Raw genomic sequence first — 23,988 nt, forward strand, 5'->3', positions numbered from 1 at the left:
TATGTGCAAAAATTCTATGACTTAAAAAAAAAAAAAAAGAATTCTATGACTGTTTCCTGCTGGCATTCATCATGATGATTGCCACATAGTAAATACTAATAAGTGCCTGCTGTTTGACTTGTCGACTAGCCAAATTTAGTCTCTCTCTCCCCTGGTAGTGAGTGAGGCAAGAACTGCTATGGGCCTTGGAGGGCCTTGGGATCTCTCAACCATGGGCTATGTAACCTTAATCTCAGTCGGCTTGCTTAGCTTCTCATCAGGATAATACACGTCATACAAAAGAAGATCACAGATAGTGAGCAAACATTTATCAAATTTAGTTGTAAAACAATAATTGGCAAAGACTTAAGAAGTAAATGATAAGATACACACAAGGGTGTTCTGTGACCCAAGGGCAAGAAGAAATCTCAGCTCAATCATGGATAGAACATTCTCACCTTTATGAGTCTATTTTTAAAACTATCTAGAATTTAATCTCGGAAGTCAAGAAATATATAAAGGCTCTAGGGAACCTCCTTATTCCATCATTCCTAGGCTATGCCTTGCCTGTGCTTGCTCGCTCGCTCTCGCGCTCGCTCTCGCTCGCTCTCGCTCTCGCTCGCTCTCTCGCTCTCTCTCACACACCTTTGCTTCTCTTTTCAGCCAATCATGAGTCATGTCGCCTCAAACATATGCAACATCATAGCACTGTCCTTCAAGAAACTGCTAAACCTACCTAGAGTTTGACTACACACCAATGTAGTCATTCTGTATATGAAAGGCTGTATGACCAATCAGATAGAAGATAGTCTTAGTGTCAAGCAACTAAGGTAGCTCCGTGGATAGAGTGCTGGGCCTGGAGTCGGGAAGAGCTGAGTTCAAGGTCATGTGAGGGCCAAAATTTGATATATGGAGCATTATTTGGGTGACTCGCCTTAATACTGGGGTCCTGGAAATATGCGGGATTCTTTTAGGTTTAATCTCCCCTTTGAACTTTCCTTTTTATATATTCCTCCCAGGCAAATGAGAAAAGGAGCCTCTGAGCTCTCATTCATAAAGGATCGGATTTTAATACTTGGGAATTAATTAAATCACAAAGGTGAAACCAATTAAGTAAATAAGGAAGTAGAAATACAGATAGTCTTAACTCTAAGCTTAGGCTATGCAATCCTAGAGCGTTCCCAATTAAGCTAGTTCAAAGGAATTTAGGGTTTTCCTTAATTTAAACTTACCAACCTCGGTCAGTTTACAGTTACTTGTTAGAACAGCAGTTGCCCGAAACAGGGCAAAACACGTGCCACTGCCAGCTCCAGGACTCCACCAGACTCCTCTCCAGGCTGAAAGAGCGAGAACTTTTGAACACGCCCCGCCTACTGGAAGTTGCCTCCCTTCTGGTGGCGTTCAGTTTTTCCTCCCCCAAAAGGGGAGTCCTCAGTAGCATACATAATCTCAGGGTGGGCCAGGTGTGGCCCCTCCCAAATGATTCAGCTAAAACTTTGGATATTAATCTTTACCACAAATAATTTTTACCACAGTCATAATGCCTATAAGTTGTACTCAATCATTTTATCAATGAATTAATGTTGATCATAGATTTATTGTGCTGAAGATACAAAGATGAAAGTGAAGAAGTTATTTCAGGAACTTGTAAAGGGGAAGATAATATAACCATCTGTAGGTATATATAAAGTACATTTGCAGAGATACATACCAAGTAGATACCAGATAACTTTAGAAAGGATGCTAATAGCAGGGGGACTGGAAAAGGTCTCATGTAGAAGGCAGTGCTTCAAAGTGGGAAGCCAGGAATGATGAGGTAGAGGTGAAGAGGAAGACACTCCAGACATAAAGTGCAAAGAATATAGAATATGAAGCGTGGTACAAGAAACAGCAAGCAGGATTGTAGAGGGCATTGAAGAGAAATATGTAAGAAGAGTATAGAATATAGGAAAGAAACAGACGGTGAAGAGCTTTAAAAACCAAACAATTTATATTTTATCCTAAAAGTAATAGGGATCCCATAGAGGTGTAGAGAAGTTAGTCAGACCTATGTTTTGGGAAAATCATTTTGACAGCTGAGTAAAGGTTGGATATGAATGGAAAGAAACAAAGCCAGGAGACCAATCAAGAGGTTATTGCAGTAATTCAGGTGACAAGGGTTGAGAAGTAAATGAGGGTGGTCTCTGTGTGAAGGGAGAGAAGGGGACATTCATGTGATGCTAAAGGAATAGAAATGACAATATTTGGCAACTGATTGAATATCTGAGTGTGAGTGAAAATGAGAAGTCCAGGAGGACACCAAGGTTGTGGTCCAGGATGAATGAAAGAATAGTGATGCCCTAGACATTAATAGTGAAGTTGTGAAGAGGAGTGGGTTTGGAGAAAGGATAATATCAAGTTCTCATTTGGATATGTTGAATTTGAGATGCCTATGGAACATCCAGTTCTAGATGTCCAATAGTCAGTTGGGGAATAGGGGACTGAAGCTCAGTAGAAAGACTAAGACTGGATATATAGAACTTGTAGGCATATGCATTAAAAATCATAATTGTACCAGTGAGAGCTGATGACATCACCAAATAAAGAAAGGATTGAAGGATGTAACACAACACGTTGGGCTACACCTACAGCGGCTATGACATAGATGAAGCTCCAGCAGTATAGCCTAAGATGGAATTGTTGACTAGTAGGAAGAAAACCAATTCAGAGCTGTGTCATGAAAGCCTGAGAGGAGAATGTATCTAGGTTCTCAGCTGTATGACCCTTGGCAAGCCAGTTAACCTCTTTGAGTTTTAGTTTCTTCATCTATACCAGGAAGATAAGAATCTCTCTGCCTTTTAGATGCCTGGCTTCCTTCAAGACAACTCAGATACCATCTTCTACAGGAGACCTTTCCCAGTTTAACCCAGATGCTAGAACTTTATACTTTTTAGCTACCTTTATGTGCTTCATATATATTTTGCTTGTTCCTGTTTGCTTGTTCTCCCATTAGAATGTAAGCTCCTTGAGGGCAAGGAATGTGTTTGCCTTTGTATCCCAGTGTTTAGCTCTGTGCATAGCATATGATAAGCACTTAATGAATTTATTTTAATTGACTGATAAGAAAATGTTTAGTATCTTCATCAAAAGGTTGTTATTTAAATTGGATAATATATGCAAAATACTTTATAACCTTAAAATCCTATATAAAGATGATAAAGACAAGTCTTCCCATATTTCTTTATGTTTTTCATATTTGTTATTCCATGTGGCACAAAAATATTCCACTACAACATAATTTATTTTGATTTTCTCCAATCATTGGACACATAATTTGTTTTTTCATTTGCAAATGGTTTTCCTATGAATATTTCTTATACAGATGGGCTTTTCTTGATTCAGTAACTTCCTGAGGGCATAAACTCAGGAGTGTTATCGTTGGGTCCAAGATATGTATAATTTTGTAACTTTTTTTTTTTTTGCACAATTCCAGATTGATTTCAAAAACAGTTGGACAAATTCACAGTTCCATGAGCAGTGATGAACATTTCTATTTTCCCATAGTTCTTTCAGTATTGAAAATATTCACCTTTTACCATTCTTACCAATGTGTTGGGAATAAAGTGATAATTCAGAGTTGTTTAAATTTACATTTCTCTGCTAATTAGCAGTTTTAAAGTTTTCACATGGCTGTTGAAAATTTGCATTTTCTTTTTGCAGATTGGTTGTTTTTTTAGAGCTACTTATCTGTTGAGGAATGACTGTATCATACTATGGTAGATGGAGAGTTGGATGGGATTGTAGAAGCCCTTTAATCCAAACTCCTGGTTTTGTACTTGAGCAACTAAGACAAAGAGAGGTTGTGACTGACCTTAGATCACAGAGATAAAAAGTAGTATAACCAGTGTCAAAATCCATTTTCTCTGATTTGAAATCTAGCACTGAATCTACTGCATTCCATTAACACTGAATCTTATAAATTTGTATCATTTCCTTTTAGATTCTGGATATCAGACATTCAGATGATGAATGTAAAAAATTTGCCCATCAATGTCTTTTAATTTTCTAACTGCATGGATTTTATTTGTGCATAATTTTTACATAACCAAAAAAGGCTATTATGCCTTTTATAATTGTGACTGGGACTCAATATCCAAAGAGTGATTATGAATTCTTCTCCTCCTCCTCCTCCTAAGTAGTGAAAGAGAAAATATTTCTTTCTCTTCTAACATTTTTTATAGCCTATTGAGGCATTATTTTTATTTTATTTATTATTATTTTTTTAATGAGGCAATTGGGGTTAAGTGACTTGCCCAGGGTCACACAGCTAGTAAGTGTTAAGTGTCTGAGGCTGGATTTGAACCCAGGTTCTCCTGACTCCAGGGCACCAGCTCTATCCACTGTGCCACCTAGCTGCCCTTCTCTCTTTTAAAAACAGAGAGAATATCCTGTTTGCTTATGGTCCTTTCACTCCAGCATGTTGATCAGTACTCCTGGCCTTACTTTTCTTTCTTTCAAAATTATTTTGTAGCTGTATTTGTATAAGTCCTATGTATGACTTGGTTGCATTAAATTCCAGGCATGTGGTGAATTTTGTTGTCAAATTTTTCTTTCTATCCCTTTCCACCTTGTGCTTCCCTGACAACCCAACCCCCCTCCCCGCCGTACTATAGGAATGCTCATGATTTTCATGAATTCTTTTTATATCTTGAATTTATCACTTTAAAAAATTGATTCCTTGATTTTTTTCACCTGTTATTTGGTAGTGTTTAGTCCTACAATTTCTTTTATATATATTTTTTGGTTATAGATTAGCATTTCTATCATGTCAGACTATAATCATGACTGTAGGTATCTCAACTTCATCCCTGATCTTACTGGGAAATCTTCCAATGTATCTCCATTATAAATATTGTTAGTTCTTGGTTTCAGATGAATGCTTTTCACCATTTTAAGGAAAATTTCTTTTTAATCCTTTGGCTTTTTTCCATTTTTAACATTAGTTAATGCTTCCATTGGAAATTTTTCTTTGTGAATATATAATCATGAGATATAAAATGTCATAGTGGATAGAAGGGGGAGATAATATGCAATTATTAAGTGCCTACCATGTGCAAGGCACTGTACATTACAAAAATGTGCTTTAAAAGAAGTCTATCATTTGATAGAGAACAAGCCTCGCAGTCAGAAAACCTTGAGTTCAGTGCTCTGGCATATACTGATTGAGTAAGTCACTTAATCTCTCAATATCCCAGACTATAAGTTCCAGAGCAGATGCTATTCACTATAGTAGAGGGAGTTTCCTTATCTAGAGTTCCTTGCACTGATTAAATCACAGGTCTGTTTTTCATTCTCTTCTCTCTCCAGATAGTAATATCAAGGAGAGGTTTTTTGGTTTGTTTTGCTACTAATGCTAATATTTTTCCTAATACTTAAAGATCTTTGTATTCTTGGCATAAATATAAATATACTTCAGTGAATCTATCAATTCTATCTATCAATGATGCAGGTATTCTCTCCATAAATACAGAGGAGAAGTCATCTATGCTTTCTCATTCTCATTGGTTCTTTTCTGTCTTCTTTCCTAAATTCTTTGGAAGATCCAAGCAACACCATGGAGGCTTCATTCTAGGTCTTAAACTTTTATGGATCATAATGGAGCATGTTTTTTTTCCTTCATTCTTCCCCTATCACTAGCTCATTTACTTTTCTGATTCTACATTTATTTGCTCAGATATATACTTCTTGAGCTTAGATTATCACTGAAAATATGGTGCATCTGTTTGCCTACACCAGCAACACTGATCCCTGGAAGATTATTATGTTCTAAGATTTGCAATCATACGGCATCACTGGCAAATTATTTATGTTGAAAACCATAGGTCTCTTCACTAAGTAGCAGCTTAGTATTTTAAGCACTTATTATGTGAAAGGCATTGTATTAATGTACTGATACAAAGATTCAATTCAGTAAGCATATATTGCATGCCTGCTATGTACACAGCATCAGAAATACAAGGACAAAATGAAAAATGGTCCTTACCCTTAAGAAGCTTTCATTATAGTAAGGGGCGGGGCATGAAATTTACACAGAAAAATAAATGCGTTGGGAAAGAACACTAACTTCTAGGGAACTCAGGAGGTGGCATCTGAATGTAAGTCAAGGATTCAGGGAAGTGGAGATTGATATAGTATAGATATAGGGTGCATTCCATAGGGTACCGATGCACCAAGATGGGAGATGAGATATTGAATCTGGGCAATAGCAAATAGACCAGATCACCTGAAATATACAAAGGAGTAATGGGGGTCAGCTAGGTGGCGCAGTGGATAGAGCACCGGCCCTGGATTCAGGAGGACCTGAGTTCAAATCCGACCTCAGACACTTAACACTTACTGGCAAGTCACTTAACCCCAATTGCCTCACCAAAAAAAAAGAAAAAGAAAATGAAAAAGAAAAAAGAAAGGAGTAACATAGTAGGAGGAGGGGGAAGGCTAGAAATGTAGGTAGGATTCAAGTTGTAAAGCACCTTGAGTACTAGGCTTGAGGAGTTTGTATTTTGTCCTATAACTAACTGATGGGGAGTCGCCAAAGTCTTTTTTTTTGTTGTTGTTAACTTATTCTTGAATTGTAAAGATTCCTTGTAAGCTTGTTTTTAATTTATTTGTTGATTTTCTAGATTTTTCTTTCTGTTAAATTTCAGATCTAGGTTATTAACTTATTCTTTCAATTTTGTTGATATTTTCAGACATTTCATTTTTCCTCTGAGGACTGATTTAGCTGCATCTACCTAAAATTGGTATGTGGTCTCATTGTTATTCTCTTTAAAATAATTATCAGTTATTCCTATGATTTGTTCTTTGACCCATTCATTCAGTTTGATCTTATTTAGTCTACATCAGATCTTCATTTTTTGCTTTTGCTTTTGTGGTGTTCACAAACTTTCTCCTATTAAAGATTTATTTATTATTTATTCATGGCCTACCTAACACAGTATTAATTTATGGAAAGTTATCATTGATGTTGAGAGATATGTATATTTGAAATGCTTGCTTTGAAAAGATGCTATAATTCTTATGAATCTCATTTTTCCAACCGTTTGTTTTTTTAAGCCTTTTGGTTTCTAAAAAACGGAAAGCTATTTGTTTTTTCTTTTTGGTTATCCTTCTGTTAGATTTATTCCACTCTGAAAGAATATCGACATTCTGTCTGATACTCTGTCCCTTCACAATTTGATTAACTTTTCCTTTATGAATTCAGATGATATGTCTTTTGGTTCATATATATTTAATAACAATGCTTTAATGTGTTTGGTGCCTTTAAGCATCATGCGATTTCTCTCAGTCTTGAAATTTTTATTGTTGCTTTCTCTAAATCATGCTTGCCAATTATTTTAAGTTATTACTTGAAGCATAGTTAATTTTGTTCTAGGTATCCATTTTCTCTCTGTTCATGTCTTTATTTTTTATTATTTGTTTTTTAATGTATTCATCTGCAGCAGATTATTGGGTTTTGTTTAATTACCTGTTCTTCCCCCATTAGCTAACCTGTAGGAGTTTAATCCATATATATATATATATATATATATATATATATATATATATATATAATTTTTTTATAATCCATTTATATTTAAGGTTGTTATTGTTAGGTTTGTGCCTTCCTCCATTTAATTCCTTCGTTGATTTTTAATTCCTCTTTGTGAGCTCTTGGTCCCTCTGATTTTTACTTGTACTAATTTTATTCCAGTCTTTTCCCACCTACTTACCTATTCCTCTTTTTTTCTTGGTCATTTAATTTGGTTTGCTTATTATCTTTCTTTTAAAATTGTTTATTTTTTTCTCACTCTCTCCTAACCCATATAAACACATGGTATAAAATCTTCCCTGCCCCTCTCTCCCACTCACCCCTTGACCTGCTTACCCTTTTAAATTAAATAGCATTCATTTGTGGTCTTTTCTTCTGAGAATTATTTACTTTGACCTCCTTATTTCTTTGACCTTCTAGTCTATTTTTAAGTCTACTATTCCTTTCATGGAAAATATGTTCTTTCCATCATTCTGTCCATTACTCTTGGAACTTAAAGATTCTGGAGGAAAAAAGGTTTGATCACTCATTTGTGCATTCAGAAATGAATTCAGTCACTAGTCTTACCCATTCCTTTGTGTATGTTTTATATTTTGAGATTTCTGATGAGCTTTACTCTCAGAAATATTAATTGATGAAGAAATCAGTATGAAATAGTGGAAGTCCTTCTCTATCCCAAGTATAATTCTATTCCATGCCTTTTCATTTTATATCCTAAGGCCTATACATACTACCTCTGGGCCTATGTGGTCCTTGCTACTCCAACTGTTGGGTACATGAAATAGTGGAAGTCATGATCTATCCCAAGTGTACTCCTATTCCATGCCTCTTCATTTACCACTTGTATATCCTAAGGCCTATATATACTACCTCTGGGCTTATGTTTTCCTTGCTACTCTAACTTTTGGCCACTAAATCTCCTTTTCTAGGTTGGGATGTGGTACTGGGAATCATGGTTTTTGTTTGCGGAATACTTGCTTGTAGGATGAAAGGTTCATAGAAAGACGAAGAGAAGAATCACAGATAATGAAAAATTGTAGAACGTTTTGTGATCCACGTTGGTGGAAAGTATACTTGGCCAAACTAGTAAAGTTGCAGAGTCATCAAAGTAATTCAATTACATTCAGAAATTATTAATTATATTCTATGTGTAAGATACCGTACGAGGCACTAAGGACCTAAAGGGGGAAAATGAAACCAATTATGTCCTCAAAGAACTTCTGTCTTCATTGGGAATATAGCCTATATTCACACACACACACACACACACACACACACACACACACATGTCTATATGTGTGTATGTGTATATGTACACACACTATTTGAAGGAGAGGAAATACCAAAAATTGTGGTGATGAAGAAAGGCTTCTCTTGGGAACTTAGTTAAACTTTGATGGAAGCTGAGGTTTCTAAGAGGCAAAGATAAGGAGGTTGCTGAGCAAAGATATAAAGTTAGAACAGAGAAAAATTGAGTTGAGAGACCATCTATTAATTTAGTTTGACTGTAACATAGAATGTTTATAAATAATGTGAAATCATTTTGGAAAAGCAGGTGAGAGCCTGGTTGGAGAATGTTGGATGTAAAACTGAAGGTTTTTTTAAAAAAAATTTATCTAGAGGCAAGTACGTACTACTTCCTGTGTTGTAAAGAAGGTGGGACTGTTGTGTAATGAGGCCGATCACAACAGCCATGCACAAAATCCTCCTTATTATTTTTGAGTCATATCTCACAGATTCTTTTTCTTTTGCATGATTACCCCTGGAAGACAACAGTTGTCTCGTACATCTTTGTATATTCAACATATCTACACACTATTCAACATTTTGAGCATAATTTTCAAAATAAATATGGAAGATGCTGTGCTTTCCGGAAGATCCTGTGCTTTCCTTGTTCTCCTTCCAGTCTTGGTTTTATTGTGAAAGTAGGAAGCTCTGACTCATTGTGAATTTTCTGCCAAGTAGATAATCAACTCAGGATAATAAGAAATACCTCCCTATGTCTTAAAATTGAGGATGTTATGTTGCCAAACATTCACACCACCATAATAATAGCAGCTAATGTTTATATGGCAATTTATCATTTGCAAAGCACTTTGCATAAATTGCCTTATTTATTCCTCACAATAATCCCATGAAGAAGGCAGAACAGGGGTTATTGTCAAATAAGAGAATGGAGGGGTTCAATCCAGCTCTGTCTTATTATGCTATTATTCCCAATGGACAAAGAGCTGGCCTTGGAGCCAGGAAGGCCTTGTTTGGGTCAGGTCATGTTTCTGACATGTGACCCTGGGAAAGTCACTTTCCTCATCCAGGATTTCCCTATATCAATAAACTCACAGGTCCAGTCTCCATCTATCTGTATCTCCATCCCCATGATAATTGTCCTGCCCATGCCCATCCTCATGACCAACCCTATTCCCAAGATCACAGAGTAGCAGGGCCAGGATTTAAATCCAAGTCTTCTTGGAATCGAGGAATATATACTCAGTATTACATAATCCAGTACTCTAACAAAAATCCTCCTACCCCACTATAAAAAAACATTATTTCCAAGCATTTCATTATGGACCTCCTAGGTGAAAAACACTCTAAAAATTGCTGGGTAGACAAAAAATAGATGAAATAGTCTCTGCACTTATAGGATTTACAATCTGGTGGGGATATGGGATAAGATGCAAAGATATTAAAAAACGTTTTGTGATGAGTACACCAAGAGTTGCAAAACAGTTCCTTGTGGAGTTTGAAAAGAAAAAAAAAACATACTTTGTCTAAAATTCTCTTCAAATCCTCCCCTCTTCTTAACTTCTCTATTCCTTTTTTTTTTTTTTGTGAGGCAATTGGGGTTAAGTGACTTACCCAGGGTCACACAGCTAGTAAGTGTCAAGTGTCCCGAGGCCGGGTTTGAACTCAGGTCCTCCTGACTCCAGAGCCTGTGCTTTATCCACTGTGCCACCTAGGTGCCCCTCTATTACTTTCGATGGTACCATCATCCTCCCAGTCCTTCACGCTCATGACCTAGGTGTCATGCTTGCCTCCTCACTCTCTCTCGTTCTCCATTCCCTGCATAATCTGTTATGCAGCCCTAACAATTTTACCTTCACAACATCTCTTGTACATGTTCCCTTCTCCCCTCTGAAAATACTACTATCCAGGTGCAGCTCCATATCTTCCCATAGCTGACCTTTTGCAATACCCTTCTGGTAGGCCCTCTGCCTCAAATTTCTTCTACTCTGGTTTATCTACCAGTTGTCAATGTGGTTTTTATAATTTGTTTTTGTTTTTGTTTTTTTTAGTGAGGCAATGGGGGTTAAGTGACTTGCCCAGGGTCACACAGCTAGTAAGTGTTAAGTGTCTGAGGCTGGATTTGAATTCAGGTACTCCTGACTCCAGGGCCGGTACTTATCCACTGCGCCACCTAGCTGCCCTGTCAATGTGGTTTTAAAGTGCAAGTCTGATTGTTTCTATCTCTCTCTCTCACATGCACACACATACACACATACATGCACCTCTGCTCTAAATTAGTCAACTTTAGTGGTTCTTGACTATCTTTGAGGAAATATAAAATCATTGGCTTTTAAATCCTTCACATCCTGGCTCCTTTCTTCCTTTTCAGTTTTAAAAACCTACTCCTCTCCTTGCTGTTCTCCTAAGACTATTTCCCAGCTCCATGTGTTTTCAATGGCCATCCCCCATACCCTGAATTTTCTTCCAACTTATCTTTGTCTCCTAGCTTCCCTGGTTTTCTTCCAGTCTCAGTTAAAATCCTATCTTCTGTAAGAAGCCTTTCCCAAATCCTCCTTATTTGCCCATATTTATTTGCATGTCATCTCCCCTAATAGACTGTGAATTTTTTGAGTACAGTGACAATTTTTTCTTTTTTCTTTTTTTAAAAATATATCCCTGGAGCTTAATATAGTGCCTGGACACAAAATAAATGCTAATAGGCTTGACTTACAAACCAGGAGGATCAGAGAAGGCTTCCTGGGCAAAATTGTACTTGTTAGGCTTTAAAAGGTATACGGAGGGCAGCTAGGTGGTTCAGTGGATAAAGCACAGGCCCTGGTTTCAGGAGGACCTGAGTTCAAGTGTGGCCTCAGACACTTGACACTTACTAGCTGTGTGACCTTGGGCAAGTCATTTAACTGTCATCGCCCCACCAAAAAAAAAAAGTGTACAGGAATTCCACAGGTGAAAATGGATAGAAAGCGTGTTCTAGGCTTAAAGAACAGAGGGAGAAAGTTCTTAGTATGCAATAGTTACAAAAGTAGGTGGTCTAGTTAGCTGGATCCTATAATGTATGGAAGGAAATATTGTGAGAGGATGTTCAACAGGCACTCCTGGGTTAGATTATGGAGGATCATTATTATGACACATTTATATGGAACAGTGGTTCTCAAGCTTTTTGGTCTCAGGACCCATTTATGCTGTTATTAAGTACCTCTGAAAGAGCTTTTATTTATATGGTATATCTATCAGTATTTATGACATTAGAGATGAAAACATTTTAGTATTATTATGAAGCTAGTTTTGTCCTTATGGATCACCTCAAAGAGTCTTTGGGGTCCCCCAGGGTTCCCTGGACCACAGTTTGAGAAACACTGATATGGGCTTTAAAATAGTCTGCCAGCGTGGACTTACTATGTGCCAGGAATTGTTCTAAATGCTGGTGATACAAAGAAAAGCAAAAATATGGCAGTGCCTACAAGGAGCTCACATCCTTTTTTTTGGCCAGTGAGGATTAAGTGACTTGCCCAGTGTCACACAGCTAGTAGGTGTCAAGTGTCTGAGGCCAGATTTGAACTCAGGTTCTCCTGACTCCAGGGCCAGTGCTCTATCCACTGCGCCACCTAGGTGCCCCAGGAGCTCACATTCTAACGGGGAAAACAACACGCAAACAAATATTATAAATGTATAATGTAATAGAACCAAAGCTCAGAGGGAAGGCACTAAGACTTATGGGTGAGGGAGGGGACAGCCTGAGAAAGGTTTCTTGCCAAAGTTAGGAGTTGAGCTGAGACTTGAGAAAGCTAAGGAAGTCAGGAGGTAGAAGTGAGAAGGGAGAGCATTCTCGGCATGGGATAGCCAGTGAGGAGGTACAGATTTGGGAGAAGGGGGATCATTTGTAAGAAGCAGGAAAAGTCCCGGTGCTGCTGGATCACTGAGTGCATGAAGAGGAATAAAATTGACCAAGACTGGAAAGGTAGGAAGGGGCTAGTTTATGAAGTGTTTCAAAAGCCAACAGGATTTTGTATTTATCCCTGGAAGTTAAAGGGAACCATTTGAGCTTATTGTATAAGGGGTGACATGGTCAGACTTGTACTTTTGGAAGAGGGCTTTGAGACCTGAGGGGAGGATGGATTCGATTAGGGAGATATTTGAGGCATGTAGTCCAACTAGAAAGTTATTACAGTAATTCCCTCATGAGGTGATGAAGGTTTTTTTGTTTGTTTGTTTGTTTTGTTTTTTGCAGGGCAATGAGGGTTAAGTGACTTGCCCAGGGTCACATAGCTAGTGTCAAGTGTTTGAGGTCAGATTTGAACTCGGGTCCTCCTGAATCCAGGGCTGTTGCTTTATCCACTGCTCCACCTAGCTGCCCCCAGAAGGTTAAGTTTTGACAAGTGTTTTTGTCATAATAACCTTGTGAGGTAGGGCCATACTAGGCAAAGAAGTGTGAAATATATCCTTGGGAGGCAATAATGATGATCGCTCATATTTTTCTAGAATTATGAGGCTTACAAAGCACTTTGCTAATATGTATTAGAAGCCACTGAAGATTGTTGTGCAGGAATGACATCACTAAATCTCTGTGTAAGAAGATAATTTTGGCAGCAGTCTGGAGGGTTAGGTTGGAGCATCATCATTCCCTCAGTCTATTAGACTGAAGGTCACAAATATAAAGGTCTTCTTTTTCTACTGAATGTGCTTTTACATGGATTTGCCTGAGTTTAGGGGACCCTGGTCCTGCTAAAGCCATTGAAACATTTTTTTATCCAAGTCAGGATTGCAAAATGGAAGTGGAAAAATGAATGCTCTTTTGTGTACTGAATCTTTCATGTATCCAGGCCCTGTCTAGTTAAGACCAACCAACTGTATACATACATGACTTTAATCTTCTAAATTTTATGTTTTATTTTGTTTTTTTGTTTTGCCAAAGGCTACTGTAGGGAATGATTAGAAGCTGTGATATTATTTACTTACAGAGCAAGAAGAGGAAGTCTTGGTTAACGCCTTAGAAAAACCAAGGGAGAAACTTTGTACAATGCTGAAACTGACACAAAGGGTCCCACCCTTTCTTTTGATATGCAAAGGTCACTTGGCATCCAGAAATAAGCTGCAAAGAATGCTGTCTAGTACAGCTTAGAGGAGTGTAATTAAGTATTATCCATGAAGCAGTTTGAATTTGCTTTGGGGATGGGGGCTGTAAGAGACAAAATTCATTATAATAGTAGCACCTTGAGACTACCTAAAGCACCTACATCTATGAACAATAAGTTTTAGTGTTAAATTTGTAAGAGAAATAAATAGAGATGATTCCAAATGTCCAGGTAGGAATTTGGATTGGGAAGAAACAGGTTGTTGTAGATTTGTTAGGAAACCTGGTCACCAGAAGGCCTCACATAATGCCTGTCTTTTCCAAAGAACTAGAACCAGAGTTATTTTCATCTGAATTCAAGAAACATTTTTATCTGGTGCTTACTGTATGCAAGACACCATGCTAGGTTCAGGTGATACAAAGACAAAACAAAAACTAATCCCTGCCTTTAAAGAGTTTAAGTTCAATTTGAGATGTGATACAATGCTTGCAACAAATAAGTAAATGTAAAGAAATTTTAATAAGACTTAACTAACTGGGTTGGTTGGACTGTGGTGGTGATGAAGATCAAGAAAGGCTTCACCCACAAGGTGGCCCCTGAGCTTAGTCTTCAAGAAAGCTTGGTTGGTGTTTTAGGTGAGGAAGAAATTTATTTCAAGTAGGTGAAAAGGCACACAGATGGGAGTTGCAGGTTGAATTTGGGCAACAGTTTATAATCCACTTTGGCCAGAATGTGGAGTATTTGAAGGGGAGTAACAAAATGTCTGGAAAGGTAATGGGGAGCCAGAGTGTGGAGGGTTTGAAGTGCCAAGGTGAGGAATTTTTGTTTCATTCTAAAGGCAATAGAAAGGCCTATGTATGTCTGCATGCAAGTATGTATGTCTGCATGCATGTATGTATGTCTGCATGCATACCTGTGTGTATGTATGTATATATGTTCTTTTCCCCCCTCCCTCTGTGTCTGTCTCTGACTCTGTCTCTCTTTCCCTCTCTGTCTCTGTCTCTGTAGGAGAGCAACATGGATGGGCCTGTGCTTTAGGGAGATGCTTTTGGCACCAGTGTAGTAGATGACTTGGAGAGAGAGAGAGAGACCAATTAATTACAAAGTAGAAGGGATAAGGACCAGAATTCTAGGGCAGTGGGCTTGTGAATGGAGAGTAAGGAACAGGTATGAGAAATACAGTTGAGGTAGAATCAGTAATACCTGGGGGAAGTCAGGTGGCGCAGTGGATAAAGCACCAGTCCTGGATTCAGGAGGACCTGAGTTCAAATGCGGCCTCAAACACTTGCCACTTACTAGCTGTGTGACCCTGGGCAAGTCACTTAACCTTCGTTGCCATGCAAAAAAAGAGAAGAATCTACAATACTTGAAAACTGATTGTATATGAGGGAAAGGAAAGACACAATGTTGATTATGATGTAGTAAGCCTGAGCATTTGGAAAGAAATGCTGAAGTTTTGAGCATGGCAGCATTGGGATGGAGATGATGAGCTTTGTTTGGACACTGAATTTGAAATGTGCCAGATGCAGATGCCTCACTGGCAGTTGTTGATATGGGACTGTAGTTCAGGAGTAAGGACAGGGCTGAATATATAGATTCAGGGATCACATTTGCATATGGATAACTAATAATTGCTAACTATATAAGGCTGTTAGGTTTGAAAACCACTTTATGATATTTCATTTGATCCTTATCACAACCCCATGTGGTAGGTATTGTAATTATCTCCGTTATATAGATGAGGAGAGATTAAGTGACTTCTCAGTCACATAGCTTATAGGTACCTGAGGAGGAATTCAGACTCAAGTTTCCTGATTCTAAATCCCAAACTCTATTGTGCCACCTACCCGCTTCTAGGAATGATATTTAAATCCATGGAAATTGATGATAACACTGATATTACTGAAGAAAAAAAAATAGAGAGTTCAGAGGACCCAGGAACAAGCTTTGGGGGAAAGCACACTAAATGGGGAGGGTGCTGCTGATTTTGCTGTTGTTGAGTTGTTTCAATTACATCTGACTTCTTGTGACCCCTTTTGGGGTATTCTTGACAAAGATGATGGATGGAGTGGTTTGCCAGTTCCTTCTCTGGCTCATTTACAGGTGAGGAAACTGAGGCAAACAGGGTTAAGTGACTTGCCCAGTGTTACAGACTAATAATTGTTTGAGACCAGATTTGAACTCAGGTCTTCCTGACTCCAGGCCCTGAGCTCTATCTTCTGTACCTCCTAGCTGTCCCCCAAACCAAAGTAGCAATTGATTAAAGGAGTTTCCCCAGTTAACTTTATGAGGTTACATAATTAAATTGATGAGTTTGGACTTTTGAAAGATCCTTTCCACATAGTAGATGGATAGAACATAACTGAACTGCAAGTGGGGCTGTCCCTAAGGTGAATGAGTTAGCTAGACTCTTGGGAAAATGGTCTCTATTAGTAGAGGCCACGCATTCTACTGCTTTAAAGCATCAAACCAATAGATCTAGTTGGTCCTTTTTTGACTTGTTTTTGTCTTTTCCCTTCTTTTTCTTCTGGAGAGTGTAGGAGCCTTTAATGGCTCCAGAGCACTTGGCAGCTGCAGTTCACTGGGCCTAGAGGAGAATTCCTGGACCCCTTTTGTCTTTTATTTTCTTCTTCTGAGTACCAACCAGAGATCCAAGAGCTGAAGAGTGGATTTTCCTTGACCAAGAGACGACAGCATTAAGGGGAGGGGTGAAGTACACTTGAGAAGTGCATGGTAGTTACACGTGACCAGAGAGGACTATTCATGAACCATGCCCTCTTCAGACCCCTGCCTTCTGGTTAGAGGAATTGTGGTGTGGAGGAAGGGGAGGATTTCCTAGGTAATATGAATGTGGCCATTGATCCGGAGAAGAGAGTGTGAGGGAAATTCAGTAATGGAGAGAAGAAAAGGATTGCTGGGCAACAGTCGGGGTCCAGTTGAGATTATACTGTATTTCATAAATTTATACTCGACCCAGTCAGCATCGCATCACAACTTAGTCCTACTGAGGTTTAGTATTGTATAATTAGGAACAGAGAAGGTAGATGGTAGAAGTGGACCAGGGCTAGAGTTTGGCAAGATGTGACTGGCAGTAAGACAAAGGGGGCGAGAAATTCAAAGGAAGAGGATAGTGTGGAGTTGAATTTTGATCACTTATATAGTCAGAAGTGTAAAGGAACAAAAATGAGAACAGGGTGAGAGGAGGGGATGGAGGTTATGAGGAGAATAAAGAACAGATTTAGGAGGACTAGGCAGAGGGAGAAATTTAGAGCAGATAGATCAACTACGCACTTATAAAGCACCTACTGTGTGTCATGCACTGTGTTAAAATAGATGCATCAAAAAAGTATGATCACCCCTCATTGTAGTCCAAAGGCTCTTAATCTTTTTTGTGTCATTAATCCATGGGCAGTTTGCTGAACTCCTTCTCAGAATAATATTTTTAAGTGTTTATATTATTTCACTTGATTTTCATAAGAACTCAGTAAATTAGGTGCTCCTATTACCCCCACTTTACAGATGAGGAAATTGAGGCAGACAGCAGTTAAGTGACTTGTCCTTCCTGGGTTTCATAGATAAGTAAGTTTCTAAGAAAGGATTTGAACTCAGGTCTTTCTGATTCTGAGTACAATACTTTATCCATTATGCCATGTTTCTGTCTAAGATGGAAAAAGCATTGAGAGAAGACATCTAAGAAGAAGGAAAATTTGTTAATAATAGAATGGGGGGTTCTAATGGGAGTAGATACAAAGGGAGGGTATGGACTATGGAAAGATAGGGGTAAAGTGGATAAATATGAATAGAGGAAGAGAGAAGGAAAGGAGTTTCCCCCTCTGCAGACATTAACTCTAGGGATAAGGGAAGGAATTGGGAGTTTCTTCAGAGAATGAAGTACCAGTTCACTGGGGCTGAAGATGCTCAGATTTCTGTGATGACTGAGCACCTGTTCAATGGAGCTGGGACTGAAGGTAGGAGGCAGAAGTGCATTGTATCCAAGCATCTGGGTCAGTAAAAAAACTTGTATTCTTACATCCAGAAGAGGACCTTGTGCTGGAAGGTACACTATTTTTCTAAGCTAAGGTAGTGGGCTATTGCTCAGAAGACATCTTGTATATGAAACAAGTATTCCCTTCCTCGTTTTTGAGTCTACTCTATCTTTCATTTCCTTGCCTTTACACTGGACATACTCCATGTCCGGAACGCACAACTTCCTTTTCCTTTACCTCTTTTGAGATGCAGCTCAAACATAATCTTCATGAACCTTTCTTAGGCCCTTGAACAACTAACAAAAGGGTACAAACTACCTTGTATTTAGTTACTTTGTATATATTTATATTTATTAACTCTTTATTTATGCTGTGTATGTGTGCATATCTCCCAACAGAAGGTCAACTCCTTGAGAGAAGAGATTGTTTCATTCTTTGTACTTGTATCCCCAGTGTCTACCATAGTGCCTGGCACATATTAGGTGTTTAATAGTTGGTTGTTGAATTCAATCTATTTGAAAACCTGCAGGGTAAGGGTTTTTTTTGTTTGTTTGTTTGTTTTGTTTTTACTATTCCCCATGACCTGAGGCTAAGGATCTGTTACAACATTAAATAAAACTTACTCCTTTAGGAGCAAGTCATCTACTACCTTTTACTCTCTGAATCTCAAGATGTGTAAAGGCTTTGAGTCCCCTTTGGAGAAGACCTTACAGGACTTCTGGCCCCTTCAGAGTGATGATCTCTGATAGATTGTAAGGTAGTCATAATAAGGGGCTATTAGAGCTAATGTAGCATTTTGAAACCATCTGTATAATATGCAAAGTTATTTTAAAACCGCACCTCGAAATTATTCTGATACACGTGATATGATTATCCTTTAAATATTAGATGCTTTGGGATATTTGTGTAATGTCAATCATGTTATGAATACCTGCTTATTAACCCAGTACAGTTTGCCTCTGGTTAGTCTTGGCCTTGTGTCCACAGGTTTCAACCTGCCAAATTTCTATGTAAACATTTTAGTTTGGTTTGGTTCTCAAAAGTAAATGAACATGTTCTATCTTTTATACTGTTTATTCATAGCTGTCAATTGAGCATGCATGTTTTTTAAAAAGTCGATTTATACTCAGATTAAAGCAACTCATCACCTCACAAGGCTGCATCCTCCCCTTTTGGATGGCTTGATTACTGTAGGTAATCTTCCTCACCCAACCTTCTACCCACTGCCCACTTCAGTGGCCAAACAAAACAAGTCTAATCCTTCTTCCACTTAGATGGCAGCCTTTCATATGCTTGGGGACATCGATCCTTGTCTACCCTCAAGTCTTATATTCTCTAGGCTAAACATGTCTCTTCTTTCTCCTATTCCTCCCATGGCATGATCTTGAGACCCTTTACCATTTTGGTTATTCTCCTGTAAACGTACTCTGGTTTGTCAGTACTCTTCCTGAAGTGTACTTCAGATATCATTTGACCAGGGCAGAGTGCAATGGGATTACCAGCTTCCTTGTTCTAGACATCATGCTTTAGTTAACGTGGCCTTGAATAAAACTACCTTTTTTGGTAGCTCTATCACCATGTTGATTCATATTGATCTTGCAATTCTCTAAAAATGTCCAGGTCTTTTTTTGTTTGTTTTTGTTTTTTTTGTTTTGTTTTTGGTGAGGCAATTGGGGTTAAGTGACTTGTCCAGGGTCACACAGCTAGTGTCAAGTGTCTGAGGCTGCATTTGAACTCATGTCCTCCTGACTTCAAGGCCAGTACTCTATCCACTGTGCCACCGAGCTACCCCCAGGTATTTTTTTTTACATTAACTATTGTCTGTCTATCCTTTTCCCTTCTCTTTCTTCTCTCCTTCCCAAATTTGTGGTTGTCTTATTGACTAGAATTATAGAAATTAACATTTATCCAATTCAGTGAACTTTTATAAAGTACTTGGAATTTGTAAGAGACCATGATAGATATTAGGGATAGAAAGACAGAAGCTAGGTAGTCCCAAAGGGGGCTTATATTTTAATGACATTCATCCCTTACATGACATTTGATTTGATTTGGCCTATTACTCTAACTTGTTGAAATACTTTTTGGATTCTGAATCTTTTGTCCCTCCAGCTGTGGCTCTCACCTTTATGCACTTGTAGACTTGATAAACATACTGACTATTCAGCAAGGTCTTTTATAAAAATGTGGAAGAGCATAAGGCCAAGGGCATCAGGCCTCCCCCTAAATGCCTCCCTCAGGTTGATATTTCCTTCTTAATCACTATTGTTTAGATCATTCATCCAGTTAATTCATTTAACTATAAGCTCTTCCCTAGCCCTTACTGCTCTAGCTTGTCCACAATATCATTAGTGTGTTATATCTCTTCTTCTTCAGAAATAAACTACAAAAACCCTGTCCTGAATGTGGTTCAGTAGTTGGTGTGATGGATCATTCAGAGTATGAGGGTTCAAATAAATAACCAATCCTTTAATAAAAATATATACAAATACCTGCCAGGTAAAAGCAATTCCTAAAGTCATTACAAAAGCAGTTCATGAAAGTGTAAGCCAGTAAAAGCCACATGGGCATGGAAATTAAAAGCAGTCAGCCATCAGGTTCCATGGAATTTCAGGAGTTCCCTGCCAAAAACCACTTCTATATTCTTGTTGCCAACAGTTGAGTCCCAGATCAATTCACCTGGGGCCAAAACTGACTTAGACTTCCCCATTTCTGCACAATAGCGTCTTTGCTTACAACAATCCCAGCTGGTGTTGTGGTAGTGAGGAAGGTTGACTCATGCCTCCCTAGCTCCTCCAATATTCTGGCCTACAACAAGCTCAGGGTACTTCCTACTTCTTGACATGACAGCTTCCCATCCTACTCTCTCTCACAACGATCTATTCTCATCTCTCAATTGCTATAGCACAGCAAACAGACTATATAGCCTGTATCATGCAATCCAGTATTTGATAATAGACTACTTATTTTCTGATTATCTTTGTGGATATATGGTATATGGGTTTGTTTGTGGGTTGTTGTTTTTTTTGGTGGGAGTGGATATATGTTTTATCCCACCCCCATCCCTAACTATAGTGCATGACCTTCCAAGGCAAGGATTGTCTTGATCACCTGCAGTAGGTAGTATGGGGTTGAGCACACAACTGCTTCTTTTTTTTTTTTTTAATTTATTTATTTTTATTTTTTTGGTGAGGCAATTGGGGTTAAGTGACTTGCGGCAGGGTCACACAGCTAGTAAGTGCCTGAGGCTGGATTTGAACTCAGGTACTCCTGAATCCAGGGCCGGTGCTTATCCACTGCGCCATCTAGCTGCCCCACACAACTGCTTCTTAACAAATAAGAAATAAGTCTGCCTTCAGGTTAGTGTGCTGACAACCTTTGCACGATAAAGAAGTAAACATTTCTTCTAAGCAAGCAAGCAAGGATCTGGGTTCATATCCTGTCTCTGAAATTTACTACCTGTGTTACTTTAGGCCAGTCACTTAGGCTTGAGTTTTTCCTCATCACTATAATGAGGGGGTTGGACTAAATGATGAAGTATTATTTATCAGTCCATTTGCAGTGAATATCAACTGATGACAATAACACATATTTATAAAATTTTACAGTTTGCAAAGGACTTTTCCTCACCAAAAACATTACTCTAATCCATCTTCTGTTCAGCCAATAAAATGATTGTCCTAAATCATAGGTCCCATCATGTCAACTCCCAAACCAACCTCTCAACCAATCCTTTCTCCTCCCTCTTGTCCCCAATAAACTCCAGTGGATTCCTGTTGCCTCTACGATCAAATACAAAAAGCTCTGTTTGGCATTCAAAGCCCATCATAATGTGTTGTGTCCTGCCCACCCCCCCTCCCCCCCAAGTCAGTTTTCTTCTTGCTCCTGGCTTCTTTGTTGTTCCACAGACAAGACATTCCATCTCTTGGCTCTAGGCATTTTTGCATTTTCTCCAACTGTCCCCCATGCTTGGAACATCTCTGCTTACTGACTTCTCTGATTTTCTTCAAGTTCCAACTAAAATCCCATCTTCCACAAGAAGCATATCCCACACTACGATTGACCGCTGTATAATATACTAAACCTGATAAACAAAAAGGCCAGGTTTGCTAGTCTACTTCTGATTACATGTCTCAGAGTCCACGGTAGAATTCTGGACCAAATTCTATAATAATAATGTATAATATTATAATATAATAATGTTATTATTACAATTAATATTTATATAGGGCTTTAAGGTTTGCAAAAAACACCACATATAATAGTAGTATCTCATTTTCTTTTTACAACAATACTATAGGTAGGTGTTATTATAATCCCCATTTTACAGATGAGGAAACTGAGGCAAACAGTGATTAAGTGACTTGCCAGTACTCACTCACTAAGTTTCTGAAGCTGGATTTGAAGTCAGGTTTTCCTGTCTCCCAAGTTTCAGCTCTCTATCTGCTACATTGCTTAGTGGCCTGTGCTGTAGAATCATTTGGCATTTGATATTGTTCTCATTTGGGAATTATTTGTGACAGTGATTTTTTATTCTGACAATGTCTTTTTTCAAAGAAGACAATTTTCGCTTTTGAGGAACTGGGGTCCTGTTCAAGCCAATCAATCTGTCTGCCTCATCAATCAGATAGTTGGTATTTTCTCCTATTTGTTGCTCAGATAACTTGGGTTTGAGCCTTATTTTATCACTTGTTAAAATGTATGGCTTTTGGCCAATCACTTTATTTCGTTCAAATCCCTCATCTATGAAATAAGATTGTTTGGACTACATGAATTCTAAATCTATGATTTACACTATAATGGGCAAGACAGGTAGTTGTGCTTTATTTGCAAAGGTATCCATATTTGTATATGCCCTTTGTATTACCATTCCCGCCTCTGTCCTCCAAAGTTTTGGTAACTCAGTGAATATTTAAGGAAGATTTTAAAAATAAAATTTATATAGTCTTAGAGGTGTCAATGCAACACATTTCCAAGTGTAACCTTAACCACACTAAAATGTAATTGGGAAATATTTAACAAAATATATAAAAATACAATAAAACATAATTACATTTTAAAACTAAGCCAACATGTTGCTCACAGAGACCCTTAGGTATAAATTAGTGGCCTCTGAATTTGATTTGATGATACAGATGCTTTATATACTTAAATAGAATAAACCTACATTAAGATATGTGAATTAGATTTTTGCATATGTAATGATTATATAGTTAGTTTTATCTTATATTCACTTAAAGTAGTTTCATTCTGATAGAAGCTCTATTTTTCAGTTTGGAATGTTAGCTATTAATATTTAGAAACATATTTGTATGCTGGGAGTCAGTGTGGCATATTGCCAGTCTTACTGTAGGGGCAGCTAGGTGGTGCAGTGGATAGAGCACTGGTCCTGTAGTCAAAAGAACCTGAGTTCCAATCTCAGCTCAGCTTCTTACTATGTGACCCTGGGCAAGTCACTTAACTCCAATTGCCTTAAACATCTCAGGCCATCTCCAGTCATCCTGATATTTATTTTGTCATTGGACCCAGATGGCTCTGGAAGAGAGAGTGAGGTTGGTTACCTTGCACAGCCCTCCCTCACTTAAATCTAATTCAGTGCAAGTCATGACATCACCCTGTTGTCATGGTCCTTTTTGAGAATGAAGTACAAACGAGTCTTACTGAGGAGCAGGTGTTGATCTCCATTAGTATAGGGAGTTTCCTCACTAGGAGTTCTATATGCTAATGAAATCACATGTACATTCCGTTTCTTTTACTTAAAGGGAAAACTAAAAATGTGCTATAAGAATATTTAGAAAAATCAGAGCACTAAATAAGGGAAGAAATCACTCTTTCAACAGCAAACATTGATAATAGCACTCCTATTTAAATCAAGAATTATTACCTGTATTAGTTCACCTTGACTTCCTGTGATTTATTTCCCTTCAGTATGGTTTATTCCTGATGAAAGAAAGTATACCAGGTTGAACCACACAAAAAGCAGTGCCAATTTCTATAGTGTAGATGCAGTATTTAGAACATTCTCAACACATGTAACATTAGATACCATGAATTAAAAAGTAAGTGGGTTTCCTGTGTTTATGGGTTGGTTTGTTCACACCCTGCAATAAAATACTGTCAACGAACAGGTCAAATTCCA

At 38.1% G+C, this 23,988-nt stretch overlaps 1 protein-coding gene across 1 annotated transcript in view; it reads left to right on the plus strand.

Moving 5' to 3' along the window:
* EPS8 (epidermal growth factor receptor pathway substrate 8) overlaps positions 1-23,988 on the plus strand; it is a 263,798-nt gene that overhangs the window by 81,581 nt on the left and 158,229 nt on the right. The window contains 1 exon segment of the mRNA XM_043969277.1: positions 6,708-6,758. The gene's annotated coding sequence lies outside the window, so the exon portion shown is untranslated.

Source organism: Dromiciops gliroides, chromosome 5, assembly GCF_019393635.1.
Source record: "Dromiciops gliroides isolate mDroGli1 chromosome 5, mDroGli1.pri, whole genome shotgun sequence".
In the NCBI taxonomy this organism is placed as follows: domain Eukaryota; kingdom Metazoa; phylum Chordata; class Mammalia; order Microbiotheria; family Microbiotheriidae; genus Dromiciops; species Dromiciops gliroides.